Source organism: Eurosta solidaginis, chromosome X (assembly GCF_040869045.1).
Source record: "Eurosta solidaginis isolate ZX-2024a chromosome X, ASM4086904v1, whole genome shotgun sequence".
Taxonomy (NCBI): domain Eukaryota; kingdom Metazoa; phylum Arthropoda; class Insecta; order Diptera; family Tephritidae; genus Eurosta; species Eurosta solidaginis.
The window spans coordinates 166,919,763-166,933,259 of NC_090324.1; positions in this window are offsets into that span (position 1 = coordinate 166,919,763).

A 13,497-nucleotide genomic window follows, 5' to 3' on the forward strand; every position below is an offset into this window, starting at 1 on the left:
AATAATCGGATGTATAAGATAAGAAATATCTAGTGAACAGATCTACATACCTAAACGATTTTTAAGATATATATAAAATAAACAAGCAAGGACGGGACTGTCTTCGGCTATGCCGAAGACTTCATACCTTTCATGAATGGGGCTGAACAATAATCTTATCCCGTTCGTAATCTCCGAATAATCGGATGTATAAGATAAGAAATATCTAGTGAACAGATCTACATACCTAAACGATTTTTAAGATAAATATAAAATAAACAAGTAAGGACGGGACTGTCTTCGGCTATGCCGAAGACTTCATACCTTTCATGAATGGGGCTGAACAATAATCTTATCCGTTCGTAATCTCCGAATAATCGGATGTACAAGATAAGAAATATCTAGTGAAGAGATTACATACCTAAACGATTTTTAAGATAAATATAAATATAACCGAACATTACATACTCAGTTGAGAGCTGTGGAGACAAAGTAAGGGAAATCACCATGTTGTAAAAGGAACCTAGGGTAACCCTGGAATGTGTTTGTATGACATGTGTATCAAATGGAAGGTATTAAAGAGTATTTTAAGAGGAAGTGGGCCATAGATCTATAGATGGACGCCATTTAGGGATATCGCCATAAAGGTGGACCAGGCCTGACTCGAGAATTTGTTTGTACGATATGGGTATCAAATGAAATGTGTTAATGATAATTTTAAAAGGGAGTGGGCCTAAGTTCTATAGGTGGACGTCTTTTCGAGATATCGCCATAAAGGTGGACCAGTGGTGACTCTAGAATTTGTTTGTACGATATGTGTATCAAATGAAAGGTGGTAATGAGTATTTTAAAAGGGAGTGGGCCTTAGTTCTATAGGTGGATGCCTTTTCGAGATATCGCCATAAAGGTGGGCCAGGGGTGACTCTAGAACTTTTGTGTACGATATGGGTATCAAATGAAAGGTGTTAATGAGTATTTTAAAAGGGTGTGGGCCTTAGTTCTATAGGTGGACGCCTTTTCGAGATATCGCCATAAAGGTGGACCAGGGGTGACTCTAGAATTTGTTTGTACGATATGGGTATCAAATGAAAGGAGTTAGTGAGTATTTTTAAAGGGCGTGGGCCTTAGTTCTATAGGTGGATGCCTTTTCGAGATATCGACATAAAGGTGGACCAGGGGTGACTCTAGAATTTGTTTATACGATATGGGTATCAAATGAAAGGTGTTAATGAGTATTTTAAAAGGGAGTGGGCCTTAGTTCTATAGGTGTATGCCTTTTCGAGATATCGCCATAAAGGTGGGCCAGGGGTGACTCTAGATTTTTTTTGTACGATATGGGTATCAAATGAAATGTGTTAATGAGTATTTTAAAAAGGCGTGGGCCTTAGTTCTATAGGTGGACGCCTTTTCGAGATATCGGCATAAAGGTGGACCAGGGGTGACTCTAGAATTTGTTTTTACGATATGGGTATCAAATGAAAGGTGTTAATGAGTATTTTAGAAAGGAGTGGGCCTTAGTTCTATATGTGAACGCCTTTTCGAGATATCGCCATAAATGTGGACCAGGGGTGACTCTAGAATTTGTTTGTACTAAATGGGTATCAAATTAAAGGTATTAATGAGGGTTTTAAAAGGGAGTGGTGGTAGTTGTATAGGTGGTCGCCTTTTCGAGATATCGCCATAAAGGTGGAACAGGGGTGACTCTAGAATGCGTTTGTACAATATGGGTATCAAATGAAAGGTGTTAATGAGTATTTTAAAAGGGAGTAATCCCTAGTTCCATAGGTGGACGCCGTTTCGAGATATCTCCATAAAGGTGGACCAGGGGTGACCCTAGAATTTGTTTGTACGATATGGGTATCAAATTAAAGGTATTAATGAGGGTTTTAAAAGGGAGTGGTGCTAGTTGTATAGGTGGTCGCCTTTTCGAGATATCGCCATTAAGGTGGACCAGGGGTGATTCTAGAATGCGTTTGTACGATATGGGTATCAAATGAAAGGTGTTAATGAGTATTTTTAAAAGGGAGTGGGCCTTCGCTCTATAGGTCTATAGGTCGCCTTTTCGAGATATCGTCATAAAGGTGGACCAGGGGTGACTCTAGAATATATTTGTACGATATGGGTATCAAACGAAAGGTGTTAATAAGTATTTTAAAAGGGCGTGGGGCTTATTTCTATAGGTGGACGCCTTTTCGAGATATCGCCATAAAGGTGAACCAGGGGTGACTGTAGAATGTGTCTGTACGATATTGGTATCAAATTAAAGGTATTAGTGAGATTTTTAAAAGGGAATTGTGGTAGTTGTATATGTGAAGTCGTTTTCCAGATATCGACCAAAATGTGGACCAGGGTGATCCAGAACATTATCTGTCGGGTACCGCTAGTTTATTTATATATGTAATACCACGTACAGTATTCCTTTCAAGATTCCAAGGGCTTTTGATTTCGCCCTGCAAAACTTTTTCATTTTCTTCTACTTAATATGGTAGGTGTCACACCCATTTTACCAAGTTTTTTTCTAAAGTTATATTTTGCGTCAATAGACCAATACAATTACCATGTTTCATCCATTTTTTCGTATTTGGTATATAATTATGGAATTTTTTTCATTTTTCGTAATTTTCGATATCGAAAAAGTGGGCGTGTTCATAGTCGGATTTCGGCCATTTTTTATACCAATACAAAGTGAGTTCAGATAAGTACGTGAACTGAGTTTAGTAAAGATATATCGATTTTTGCTCAAGTTATCGTGTTAACGGCCGAGCGGAAGGACAGACGGTCGACTGTGTATAAAAACTGGGCGTGGCTTCAACCGATTTCGCCCGTTTTCATTTTTGTATTTTTTTGCACCATATTATTACTGGAGTTGAATGTTGGCATAATTTACTTATATGCTGTAAAGATATTAATTTTTCTTTTAAAATTTTAATTTAAAAAAAATTTTTTTTAAAAAGTGGGCGTGGTCGTTCTCCGATTTTGCTAATTTTTATTAAGCAGACATAAAGTAATAAGAGTAACGTTCCTGCCAAATTTCATCATGATATCTTCAACGACTGCCAAATTACAGCTTGCAAAACTTCTAAATTACCTTCATTTAAAAGTGGGCGGTGCCACGCCCATTGTCCAAAATTTTACTAGTTTTCTATTCTGCGTCATAAGCTCAACTCACCTACCAAGTTTCATCGCTTAATGCGTATTTGGTAATGAATTATCGCACTTTTTCGATTTTTCGAAATTTTCGATATCGAAAAAGTGGGCGTGGTTATTGTTCGATATCGTTCATTTTTAATAGCGATCTGAGATGAGTGCCCAGGAACCTACGTACCAAATTTCATCAAGATACCTCAAAATTTACTCAAGTTATCGTGTTAACGGGCAGACGGACGGACGGACGGACATGGCTCAATCGAATTTTTTTTCGATACTGATGATTTTGATATATGGAAGTCTATATCTATCTCGATTCCTTTATACCTGAACAACCAACCGTTATGCAATCAAAGTTAATATACTCTGTGAGCTCTGCTCAACTGAGTATAAAAATAAGTAGGTACTTTGTGTGAGGATGCAAAGTTTCAGGTTTTTTGTGGTCTGCGTGTAAAAACTATAACTACGAATCACGTATTTCAACAATATATGAAGTAAACTTAACTATTTGATGAAATGTTTTGAATTTTGAAGCTTCTAGCCGTAAAAAAGGGGCAAAAAAATACAGTTTATATGGGGTATATAATATATGTACCACCGATCTCTACGATTTTTTCAGACAACAATATATGCTATATACGTAAGCATTTGGTGAAATTTGAAGCTTCTAGCTGTTAAAATGGGGAAGAAATTGCGCAAAGTTTCTTATTTTGTTGTTGTTGTTGTAGCAATGCTCGCCCCACCTAATAGCCGCGACCGATCACACATTGTCATCAATATCCTCTAACGGGAGTCCAAGGAAACTTGCCGTTTCAACAGGGGTGGACCATAAGGAAAGGGGTGTTAGAGGCGTTGGTTCCACATTACAATTAAAGAGATGGTTGGTGTCATGTGGGGACACATTGCAAGCGTGGCATACATTTTGTATGTCGGGGTTGATTCTGGATAGGTAAGAGTTTAACCTGTTACAGTATCCAGAACGAAGTTGAGCAAGAGTGACACGCGTTTCCCTGGGGAGTATGCGTTCCTCTTCCGCTAGTTCTGGATATTTTTCTTCAAGTACTGGATTCACCGGGCAATTCCCGACATAAAGTTACGACGCCTGTCTATGGAGTTCACCAAGGACCTGCTTGTGTTTTTTGGTTCATACGGCTGTGTTCTCAGGTGCCGTATTTTCTCAAAATGCTTACGGAGATGACTCCTTAGGCCCCTAGGCGGTGCTGGTTCGTCAATCAGATGTCTGTTGGGATGCCCAGGTTTCTGGGTATTCAACAGAAACTGTTTGGTCAGCATCTCATTTCTCTCCCTGATGGGGAGTATTCTCGCCTCATTATGCAGATGGTGTTCTGGGGACATAAGAAGAGAGCCTGTGGCGATTCTGAGAGCAGTATTTTGGCAGGCCTGTAGTTTCTTCCAGTGGGTAGTTTTTAGGCTTGGCGACCATATGGGTGACGCGTAGCACGTAATCGGCTGGCTAATTGCGTTGTATGTGGTCATGAGCGTTTCTTTATCTTTTCCCCAGGTACTGCCAGCAAGGGATTTGAGGATTTTATTACGGCTCTGAATTCTCGGAACAATTGCGGTTGCGTGCGCACCAAAATGTAGATCCTGATCAAACGTCACACCCAAGATTTTGGGGTGTAGGACAATCGGTAGCGTAGTGCCATCTACGTGGATGTTCAATATGGTCGACATTTGGGGCGTCCATGTTGTAAATAAGGTCGCGGAAGATTTAGTCGGTGACAATGCCAGGTTTCGCGAGGCGAAAAAACTGGAGAGATCAGGGAGATAGCCGTTTATTTTATTGCATAGCTCATCGATCTCTGGGCCTGGGCCTGTGGCCATTATTGTGCAGTCATCGGCGTAGGAAACGATTGTGACTCCTTCCGGTGGTGAAGGTAGCTTAGATATGTAGAAATTAAACAAAAGTGGGGACAGGACACCACCCTGTGGCACGCCTTGTTTAATTCTCCTTGGTTTTGATGTTTCGTTTCAGAATTTTACCGATGCCTGCCGACCACCCAGATAATTTGCGGTCCACCTTTTAAGACATGGGGGAAGGGTAGACCCTTCCAGGTCTTGCAGTAACGAGCCATGGTTGACCGTATCAAAGGCTTTTGATAGGTCTAGCGCTACCAGTACTGTTCTATGGTGGGGGTATTGATTCAAACCGCAATTTATTTGGGTGCCAATGACATTTAGCACGGAGGTAGTGCTATGGAGTTTTCTGAAGCCATGCTGATGAGGGGCTAGCTGCAAATGTGCTTAAAAATAAGGGAGCAAAATGGCTTCAAGCGTCTTTGCCACTGGCGATAGGAGAGATATCGGACGATATGACTCACCTACGTTAGCTGGTTTCCCAGGCTTTAGTAGCGGGACCACCTTGGCCATTTTCCATTTCTCGGGTATGACAAAGGTGAAAAGAGACAGGTTGAAGACATGCGCTAAATATTTGAAACCCTCTTTCCTTAGGTTTTTAAGCATTGTAATGAACTAATCGCCTCATGCCTCCGTTGGCTCCCTTATAGTGCAACATCTATGCAAAGAAGCTGGCCTCATTAACGTTTGTCTTTCCTGCCACAAACTTCTTCACATATACGAATGTTTAGCTTACTTTGCACTGTATTAGGGAACATCAGTTCTGCTTTGCGATAGCTGTCCGAGTGGGTATAGGGTTTAAGGAGCGGGTACTCTGTTTGCTACAGCCGGCTAGTCTACGGCGTATATGGGGGGGATCTTGCTCCTACACTGACTTTTACCTCGGTTTCTCATAAAAAAAAATCAAACAGAGATTTAAAAAAAAAAATTTAAATTTAGAGGCCGTCGAAGGGTTAGGCTCATCTCAATCAAACAAATTCCCAAAAGAACGTGTCAAATTTATTACGGAAATAAATAAGTAATACGTTAACTAATACATACAGCTACCTGCCACAAGTTGCATCGTTGGGGTTCTTCCGGCAGAGGTGGAAGGCTAAGCTGTCGTTGCCCTTCCATCTACACCCACCCAACCTGCTAAAAGATTGGTAAAAGTTTTTCTTTTAGCCCACACATACTCACCATTGCCCCTACCACAAATATCAAATAGAAGTTACACCTTCATTTTTCTCATTTTTCCAATCCTTAAATTTTAATTAAAATTTCTTCAATCATACATTTCGTTTTTGTTTTCTATATCTACTGCACGCTAAATTTGAATTTTTATTTTGATATTTATCTATTACTTTGTGCTATATGTATTTATGTACATGTATGTTACCCGACCTAAACTGTTCCTTATATCATTTATGTTAGCTTACATTTCAACAGGTTGATCGAAATCAAATTCTCTATATTGCATTTTTCACTTCGAAGTCTCTCAATGGCAACAAAAAAAATAAATTCACAGATTACAAAAGCATATATTTAACTTAATTCTCTTGAGAAGAAGAAAACATTTCTCTGGTTTCTATGATTTGTTTACATTCTCCAAAATTCTTCTCATCTCTTAACACTAATCAAACATGTTAATTTGAGGCTTCCTCACTACATACAATTTAAACCAGAGTCGCTCAGTATATAAATTCACTTAGTACTCTTCTATTAATTCAAAAAAAAAAAAAAACAAAGTTATTTCTCAATACTATCTCTCTCACATACAAAATAATTCGTATAACCTGAGATCTCTGTATTTACATATGTAACATAGTTTCAAACATATTTATACATCGCTCACAGTTTGCGAGTGAGCGAGAAGCTCCGCTTGCACTTAATACGCAGTATGTTAACTCTTAGAGTTGCGCTCTCATATGCTCACAACACTTAGAATTAATTGAGTTGGTACATGGAGAACAACAACGAGAGAAATTTGAAATTAATGAGCAGCTGAGTATGGGAAGTTAGAAAAGGTATTTATGCAAATGAAATACTCTTTCAAATTAAGAGAAGGGAAGCAAAAAAAATCTTTAGCAGAAAATCGAACTTATGTGAACGCTATAACATAGCCTTCTTGCAACATAATCTGCTTAAGCGATGTTACATGGACCAATTAACAAAGCAACACAAAAGAAATAAACAAAATAAATTCACAACCTACTGCGAAATTTAATAATAAAATATTTGTTACTAATACATTTTTTTTTGTACTATATTTTTATCGTCAAATTTCTTTTGGAATTTTGTGACGATGTTAACCCCCTCAAGTGGTGCAAATAAAAACAAGAATTGGTGAATGAATATATACACAAACATTTTTTTTTTTTTTTTTTTTTTTGTTATTTAGCACCTTTTCCTAACCATACTCATTTTCTCCAGTGGTATACTTTCTGGGGCTTCTTGGACTCGCTCGCTCGCCCACATTCAACTTTTTACATTAAAATATTTTTTTTTTTGTGTATGTTAAAAAGCCTAAGAACCTACTTAAATTTTAATTTTTCTTTTACTCTTTTTTTTTTTGTTTAGTAAGTCCTACAAACTACATAAAAAAAATAATTAGCCGCTGCGCCTTCTGAATCTGTAAACTCCTGGCCATATCTTGGACTCCAACTGGATATTCTGGCTCATTGCCTTGAAAAACATTTCTTCCTCTGGTTTTGATTTTTGTAATAGGTACGCAAATTATTTATCTATATATTGCAAGTTTACAAATTTTAAGTTTTTGTTCACTTGCGTTCCGTTTTTTTTTCGATTTTTTTTTTTTTTTTTTTTTTTTTGTTTCTTCTTTTTCACTTTTTGTTCTTATAACTTTTGTTTCTCGAAATAAAATACTTCAACTATCTTCCGCTTAAATTTTTCCCCTTTTTACACGTATTTCCGAAATTACAAATCTTTTTTTTTCCAACAAATATATATATATATATATTTTTGTTTTATACAAATTTTCGGTTCCTTGTTCACGTGATGATGTTTTTTTTGAAATTAAATATTTTTCATTTCTTATATATTCATTTCTTCAAATAATAAAATTTTTTTCAGCAAATTTAATTTTTCTCTTATTTTTTTTGCATAACTTTTCCCACTTGTTCACGTGTTCATATAAAAATTCTTGTTTTTTTTTTTCGATTTTATAAGTTAAAAATTGTATTTATTATTTTTTTTTTTTCACTTTGTAACTTTTTATTTTTATTAACTTTTAAAAATTACACACGGGCGGGATTTCAAACAATATATAAATTTTCTTTACTTTTTTCCCCGAACAACCGATCGTGATTCAACTCCTTCAGCAACTGTCTTGTCCAACTTTTTGCTATCCGTTTCTAAGTTCTGTCACTGCCGCAATTAAGCCATTTGCTCTCCAAAAAAATTGTTTGCGAACTATTTTCTATTCAAAAAAATGTTTACGAGCTATTTTTCCCCGTTAATTGGCTGTTTTCGAACTATTTTCCTTTGTGTAGTTTTTATATTTTTAGTCTCTTCAAACCTATAGAATTTATATTTCTCCCATACTTCCCGCTTTTCCTACAATACGTCCACCGTGTAAGCCCGGCTGTTATGATACCTGTTACCATCTGTTCTCACTTCTGTTATTGGAATTTGTGTTGGGACTCATTAATATAACATTAACTTGAACTTCGGAACTGCTCATATGCTGTTAAATCATCTAACAGGGCTTGCCCTGTTAACATGCTACAGGTTTGCTATACCTCTTACTGATATACGAGACGCATTTCCTATGGCTACCGGAAATAGAATGCTTATGTCTGGCGGATATCCGTCGAACCTCACAACACAGATCGTTTGCTCCTGCTGATATGGATCCAAAGACAGAAAACGGTCTGAAGGCACTAAAATCATAATCTTTGAGTATAAGAATTACCATACCAGGGAGAGTAAAAAAAAATGATATCATAACAGTGACTACTTTACCACAAATCTTTTGCATGATATGTTCCTACGACTTTGCCATCTAGGTCTTCCAAAAGGTAATAGCAATTTCCCTTCACGGCCCTAACCCTCGCTTTTACTCCAGTAGGTGCTAGCTTAGCATTAAGGTTTTTGATTAGATTGCTCTGTGCAAAGTTTCGACGTGTGACTATTTGACCCATTTGAAAACTTCTAATCCGACTGCGTAGATTATACGAGTTGGCGTTTCGGAGATGAGCTTTCTCCAGATTTTTCTTTATTACTTCCCGTATTAACTGAAAATTGTCGCTACGCTCCAGTTTTACCGTATTGTCGCTAAGTAGATTCAGATTCCGCAGAAGCTTATAATCAGCGGCGTGTGTAATCATGTGCTGTCCAAACACTGCGAAATACGGCGTATAACCTAAAAATTGGTGCAAGCTGTTTCGGAGCGCACAATTAATACTGCTGGTAAATGTATCCCAATCTCGCTGATCTTTACGTATATAGCTTCTTAGGGCTTCGTTGATGGATCTGTTAACTCGCTCAGAGGCATTAGACTGAGGGGAATAAACAGCTGTTGTGATGTGGGAGACACCATATTTTTGCAAAAAATGCTCAAAATCTTTACTTTTAAACTGGCTACCATTGTCGGTAACGACACTCTCGGGAATACCAAAACAATCAAAAATATTCTCTTTCAAATATTCCATTATTAAATTCGATGTAAACTTCTTGACTGGCTTCAAAAATACGAACTTCGTGAGATGATCCAGTACAATTAGCAAGCCAATGTTACCCTTTTTGGAACGCGGAAATGGTCTTATCAAATCCATATATAAAATTTGAAAAGGCCTATCTGAAACAATTTGCTGTCCCATTGGTGGTCGTAGTGGCTTTGATGGCGTTTTCGACGTTTGACAGCTCTCGCAGTTCAGCACATATTCGCGTATCTGTATGACCATGCCGGGCCAATAGAACCGACTTCTAATACGTTCTACCGTTTTTGCTATCCCGCCATGCGCTGCTGATGGTTGCTCGTGGGCAGCAGAAATCACATTGTGACGTAATTCTGTAGGCACATACAATTTCCAAGCATTGTCATCAGTATCGCTGTTACCAGTTGCGAATTCGGTACGATGATAAATGTACCCGTCGATGACTTGGAATTCCGGCAAATTTGAGGACTGAAACCGAAGTTTTAATTCCTCATATTCAGGCGAGTTAAAGGCATAGGAGCCTAAATCAATTTCAGGTAAGACTGAAAGTTCTATAACATTAACTTCGGATTCTGGCACGTCCTCATACATTCGGGACAGGGCATCCGCGATTACGTTCTCACTTCCTTTCTTGTGCTCAATTGAAAAATTGAAGCCTTGCAGTTTTATGGCCCACCTCGCTAGTCTCCCGCTCAGATCCTTTTCTTGCATGAGCCAACGCAAACTAGCATGATCGGTCACCACCTTGAATTCCATCCCTTCGATATACATCCTAAACCTTTTTATTGCAAGAACAACGGCTAGACATTCAAGCTCTGTCACTGAATAATTCCGCTGCGCTTTGTTCAGCTTCTGGGACATGTATGCTATAGGTCGTTCTTGACCGTTGTCATCTTCCTGCATCAAACATGCTCCTACTCCTACTTGACTAGCATCACATTGTAAAATAAAAGGTTTGTTATAGTTGGGGTGTACTAATATGGGTGCAGAAGTCAATTTTTCTTTGAGGTCCTCGAAAGCTTGCTGGGCCTCTGAATTCCACACAAACTGTTTTTTCTTGGAGAGTAACTCGGTTAGATGAAAAGTCGTCGAAGCATAATCATCAATAAATCTTCTATACCATCCGTTCATGCCAAGGAATCTCCGAAGTTGACGTACAGTCTTCGGAATAGGGTAATTCTGAATTGCAGAAATTTTTTCTTTGTCTACCTGGAGAGATCCGTTCCCCACTACAAAACCTAAATAGTTGACTTGGCTTAGACCAAATTTACTCTTTCGAATATTAATAGTCAAGCCAGCCTTTCGCAATAATGCGGAGACTTCGGACAAGTGGACCAAATGTTCATTAAATGAAGACGACACTACTAGTAAATCATCCAAATATACGAAAACGTGATTTTTCAAGTTATATGGTATCACTTTATCCATAAGTCTACACATAGTTTGTGGCGCGTTGCACAATCCAAAAGGCATCCTTTTGAATTGGTACAGTGGCCTGTTAGGACTAGCACTCCTGGTGAAGACCACGCCGAACTTGGAGCTTCTTCTATCACTCCTAGTTCCAACATTCTGTCTATTTCCTGGCACAGCATTTCCTCTATGGCTGGAGATATCGGATAAAATCTCTGCTTTATGGGTTTTGCATCTCCTGTATCTATGACATGCTCCACTAAATTAGTTAATCCCAGTCCCTCTCTCTCGAAGTTAGGAAATGATTCTATTATAATATCTAGTTGCTTTTGTTGCTGGGTGTTCAGAGACGCCACTCCCTCGGAATTAGTTTCTAATGTATTTATGTGATCGCATTGGGTCTCAATCTTTACTTTTATATCGAACTCATTCCAAAAATCCATGCCGCAAAGGGCTGATTCAGTTATTGATGGGACTATCAAAAATTCTATGTGCTTAATTTGACCATTATAGTTTACGGCTACAGTTATTATACCATTTATTTGTTGTCGCTGGCCATCAGCTGTTTTCACGTAGCCACTAAAGGCTAGGGAAGTAGAATTCTGCTCTAAAATGGTTTTGGCCAACTGACCACCTATCACACTTTTATTCGCGCCGCTATCTAATAATGCTAACACATTTTCACCTTTAATGTTAATTCGTATATAAGGCGTAATATCAGAGATTTTGTACACAATGGCTGAGATGGTAAATTTTCGTAAACGCTTCTTTTTAGCCCAGAAATTCTTCATTCGTCGTGCCGAACGAGAAACAATTGTTGGTGGCGCTGAGAAAATTTCAGCGCGACGCTGGTTGTACTCGGCTAACCGGACATGAAAAGGTCTTATGGGAGTTAATTTTGGCTGGCAAGATGGCTTGGGACTCAGGTCGTTGGGGTTCGCGAGACTTATGCTATTATTTACATCCGAGGCTGGTGGTTCGGATATCCCCTTCTGCGGACATCCTGATTCGAGTTTTCCGCACCCCGATTACATTTTGGGCATGTAGGTTTGTACGTGTCTAGTTTCCCACATCCGAAACAAAATATTCGGCGCAATGGGTTGGTGCAATCTTGATACCTTTGGCCTAACATTTCGCAATTCCAACACTTCAAATTTTCCACTGATATTTCGGCAACATCCGATGAGTCGGTTGTATGCGGATCAACGCGCTTCTGAATTTCCTCAACAATTTCAGATATGTTTCTTCTAGCGGGAAAGTTTCGGATAGGGGCGCTATTACTAAAATTAGCCATGAAGTGCTCATGTCTGTGACATTCTCTTCGAAGCATAGATAAGTCGGTTATGTCCAAATGCAAGAGCTCGTATCGAAGATCGTGTTTTAAATTCCTAATCATTGTTTCTATAAGCTCCCGATCTGTCATGGGAATTTGAAGCCTATCATTCATGGTTAGCAACTCGTCTAAAAATTGGTCAAATGGTTCGTTGGATCTCTGTTTGCGTCTACGTATATTTTTTTTCGGTCGTAGTCGCTCAACTGGTCCTTATATTTTTGTCTTAATCCTACACAGATCTGCTCCCAATTTAGTCGATCTGTTTGCCGGTGAAGCCTCCAAAACCAAGCTTCCGCGTTATGTGCAAAAAGCATGTGGACATATCGACACAATACATCAAAATCTCCGTTCAAAGCTTGACGTGTTAACGCATTAACTCGATATATAAAATCTTCAACCGACATATCATTTGGCTTACCAGTGAAACGTATTCGCCAATTGGAGATCATGCTAGAGATCTTGTTAGCCTGAAAATTGCTCCTCAGAGGCAGAGGTTCACTATCACGGTACGGTCGGCTGGGCTCCTCCTCCTGATTATGTGGCATTTCCTGTCGTCGACTTGGGGTTTCTTGAGTGGATTGGCGATAGCGATTCTCTCCTACATTTAATTGTCCCAAGAGGGTGCTCAAGTTACTACCGATTTGGGCCGTTATTTGCTCGCGAAAGCCAGTCAAAGATTCCTGAATCATGGTTCGAACTCTAGAATAGTCTACATTACTGCTTGACATTGGAGCAGTAGCAGTCAATCTGTGGTCGGGTCTAGGTGAACGATATGCGTTCGGTCGATTAAAATCAGTGCCAGTGGTTCGAAGTGCCTGTGTTATTGATCGAGTCGCTACTCTATTTCGGGATATAGCTCCTCCTCTGGCTCGGAATGAAGTAGTTGCTGGTGAGGCTGTCACCCCCGCTGCGCCATTAGGGCTTTGTAGATCGGACATAGTGACTGGTTCCCTGCAAGAAGGACATGAGGAATTCGTATCTATCCACCTACCTAAACATGATCTGTGAAATACGTGCTTGCAAGGAGTCTCAACACGATCCTGCGTCACACCTTCGCTACAAATGGTGCAGATCATTTCTTCGGCTGCGTTA